We start from the raw sequence: 4,284 nt of genomic DNA, 5'->3' as shown, positions 1-4,284 counted from the left end.
GGGTGTGGAATCTACAACCGGCGTCCCCGTTGGCGGGAGCCTCATCTTCTTGGCGCTGGGGCCAGCCGACTCCATTTTTCTTGTGGGCGTCACATCGAGCTCACGGGTTTGAGCAGAGTAGCCAGAGACGAGCCTAGTGGCAGTGCGAGTGGGGAAGGAGGGCTGCGGATTTCTGTAGGAGTGGAAGAAGAGGAGCAGGCGTTTTCTGTACGAGTGAGGAAGAAGGTGAGCGGGGTTTTCCGGACGAGTGAGGAAGATTGGGGAGCGGGGGGAATTGGGGGAGAGACGGAAGTGGGAGAGCGAGTTGTTCGTGTTTATAAGGCCGACTGCACTAACTACTCGCTTTTCCCCAAGAACCGCTCTCTTCTTTTGTGTTGCTGCATTGGAGCTGGCGCATGGACTTGGCTGCAGGATGCATGTGCCCGCCGGCCACTGCATGTGCCTGGTTTGTTACTAGCCTTATTTAATAGGGTGGTTATGGAGTAAATTAAGGAGATTTATTTTCTCTGTGTGCATCCACCAAATTAGAGGATGCGGTACTGGATGCAGACACTCACATTAAACTAACATTCATAAGAACAAAAGTTCAGCATGTCTATGCATCTCAATGATTCACCATACTATAACCAATACAAAGCTGTGAGAAGGTGTGGAAATAAAGAAAATTGGTCGATGCTTCTCTAAGCAAAGGGCCTCCCTGCGCACGCATTAATTTCCTGGGCATGCTTGTTTCTTCTCAATGTTGCGAGCACTTTGAGCATGTTGGCAACTCCACAGCTAGCTAGCTGCCTCATCTTGCAATTGATGCTGACACATTTGCAGCAAACACATGAGGCAATAGAGATGACTCAACATGGGTCCATATTGTGCAGTTCCCCTGAAGTCATATTCATTGTCCTGAATATGAAAAGATAGGAAAACAGTAGCTATACTTAAACGGTGTTGCAAAACAGTAGCACATATCAATAGCTCGGCATGACAAAACACGATCATCTGGACGAAGGGGATACTGACCTGCCCGAGGAAGATTATATATAATTTCATAAGTCCTTGGTTGTTTCCACCTTTGGCTGCACTGCTTGTTTGCTCCTCCACACATGACAGGATCGTTCCGCACTGCATTCAACAAGTCAACGTACGAATAAGCTAATTTCATCTTGCGGTGGTCATTGTACCTAGTTATGAATGTAGGAATACCTGGAGCACCATGAGGTTAGCTGACAGCAGGTAGGTGCTACCAAAATTTAGGTTTGCATCCCTTCCCGTTATGAGAATTCTTCTTGAAGTTGGTAGAATGTGACGGCTTGTTCTTTGTATCAAACTTGCCTTTCCCCTGAGATCTGTTCTTGTTGTTTTGGGGCTGGTTGGGCTGGAAGTTCTTCTCGTGTACCATGTTGGCACTAGAAGCTCCCTCAGTGACCCAAGAACGTGTGTCTTTTGCTCTCGCCTTCTCCTCAAAATCAAGAGTGCTAATGAGATCCAAAACAGAAAACCCATGTCTCTTGTTTTTCCGAGAAGTAGCAAAATCGTTCCACGAAGGTGGAAGCTTAGCAATGATGGTCCTAGCAAAAAAATTGTCCGGCAACACACACTTAAAGTACTCAAGTTCCTTAGAGACTGACTGTATCTCATGAGTCTGCTGAACAACAGAGCGCTCATGAGTCATCTTGTTGTCACAGAATTGCTCCATGACGTACAACTCGTTGCCAGCACCCGAGGGCCCAAACGTGGCCTCAAGCGCAGCCCACATGTCTTTGCCTCTGTCAAACGACATATATGAATCCATAATGGAATCGTCAAGAACACTCAGCAGGGCGGCTTTGAAGAGGGTATCCATGTTCTGAAAAGCTTCCTGCTGTGTAGGATTAAGATCACCCTCAGGCTTACCCTTACACTACTGGAAATAGGAAATTTGCCATCAGCCAGCTCTTTGCCATCTGCCAGCTGATGGCAAAGAACGTCTTTGCCATCTGCTTATAAAAAAACAGATGACAAAGAACTGACATACGACAAAGAACATGGTTGCCATCAGCCAATTCTTTGCCATCTGCTAATGGATGGCAAATAATCTTTGCCATCTGCCAGAGGTTGGCAAATCCTGTGGCCGTCAAGAGTGTAACGACATACCAGCCCCACCTCTTTGCCATCTGCTGGCAGATGGCAAAGAGATGGGATTATCTTCGTCCTTGCTAAAAAAAAGCAAAGAGTGAAAAATTAAAGAAAAGAAAACCCCATCCTCCCTAAAAAAAAACCCAGCCACCCCGAATCAGTCTCAGCCCACTCCCGTGCGTGCTGGGTAGGGTTCCCCGCCACCCTCACCGGTCGCCGCCGCCCTCACCAGTCGCCGCCGTCGCCCTCACCGACCGCCGCCGCCGTCGGTTTCCCCTACATGGCCGGAGGATAGGCCATCCCGCCGGTCCATTCCCGCCCCACCGCGAGGGAGGAGACCAATCAGTTGCGCCTCCCCGCCGGTCGCCGCCCGCCACCACAAGCTATGGTGAGCCCCTGCGCCACTGCCCTCTCTCCTATCCTCCCCTACTCCCTCACCCATCTCTCTCCCCCGCAGACGTACCCCGCCACCAGGAGGCCAGGAGGCCGCCATGGAGGCCCGTCCCGAGCTCGCCTCGCTGCTCCTCCGGTGACCCTCGTTGCGCCTGGATCCGGGCGGATCCGACGATTCCCCGACGCGCAGGCGGGCCGGCACGCGGTGCTAGGCGAAGGAGCCCTCCCATGGCGGATGAATCGACTGTAGTGTGCAGCAGATCAGATAGCTGTAGTCGTCCATGAGGCTGCTGGCGGATGCTGTGTGGAGGAAGGACGGCAAGGCTGGTGGTGTAGTAGTTCACCTCCTCTACGCCCTTTGAATCTACAACCCGTTATTCCTAGCAGGCATGTAAGCACATACCTGAAAATTCGTGATCTAATCTCCCGCTACCTGAATTCATAACAAAATCCCAATAAATAGGCTTGATTGATAACATTTGGCAAAGAAAAATTCGTTTTTGTGCATGTCCATCTATAAGCAACATTATAAGGGCTGAAAGGAACTGATGAAAGCCAGGTAGGTTGTCCGCATCACCTCGAGGAGCGCCATGAAGTCACTACAGTAGGACTGTAGGACTGTTTTGGATACAACAGTACTAATGGTAAGTAAAAGATGGTTGAATTAGTTGCAGTTCACGTTAATTATTATACAAGGCTCAAATTTATAGGTTCTTTTCTATGTCAGTCAATGTTAGGTGATGGATTTAGTTGATGTTTCCTATGTACATGATTTTGAAGTTGCAGTATAATCTAAGTACGTGCCAAGTCTTTAGTTATCCTGCATTGTATGTATTCTTATTCTGCCTTGCTGCATTAGCCAAAGGCATGGCTTTGATTTTTTTCCCTATACATTTCACATTGACAGAACCATGCCTAAAAGCCTAATCTCATCATGCAAAGATACTTTGAATGGAACAACAGTTTGCAAATTGTATGTTAGTGAAAATCTTCTAGATATAAAATAGTTTTCGAAAGGTTTTGGTACTTAACATTTCCTTTGATTCCCCACTTAGTACTCTCTGATCTGATAAGCCACGGTAGTGATGTCAGAGTCTGCTGTGTTGTTTTACTGTGTTCCTTTGTTGTGCTCAGTGAGGTAGAGTTTTTGCTGCTGTAAGCAAGCTAGATGGACTGCTTGACTTGAACAAGTTGAATTCAATTTGTCCTATATTGGATATCAAAATGATTATGTAGTGTGGGTGTCGAAGTATAAAAGAAAACACTCCAATGAATGCTTCCTACAATTATGACTGTGCAGTCCATATTCTTCATATCCGTTCCCAACAACATGCTCCATCCCTCTTCATATAATTCCAACACTCACATTTCGAAGTGCTTCTCATAGAAAATATAGTAAGGCCCTTTCAGTTTCAGCTGTGACCAACTTTAATTCTTCTCCTTCATGTATAATAGTGAGACAAGTAGATATATTAATTAAGGTCTGCAGGTTGTCAGTTAAAACTGTTTTCACCAAATTAGTACATATATGCCTTGATCATGCTTTTCTTCCTTTGTGTGTTACAACGAACCGTGCATACTGTTGTGAATTGTGAAAAGCATATATAGCTGTGCTATAGATTGAAAAGCTAAGTAAACAAAAACAATCAAACTTCTTTAGGCAATAAGAAATCCAATTAGTAAACAACAAAGGAATACAATTCCATAGTTCCACAAATAACCATTGCAGAGGTTTGATTGTTTAGGCAAGCTGCTTACTGCTCTCCGCCATTCGTCCGAGTA

Source organism: Triticum dicoccoides, chromosome 4B (genome assembly GCF_002162155.2).
Source record: "Triticum dicoccoides isolate Atlit2015 ecotype Zavitan chromosome 4B, WEW_v2.0, whole genome shotgun sequence".
Classification (NCBI taxonomy): Eukaryota; Viridiplantae; Streptophyta; class Magnoliopsida; order Poales; family Poaceae; genus Triticum; species Triticum dicoccoides.
Note: the sequence above shows the minus strand (reverse complement) of the source record.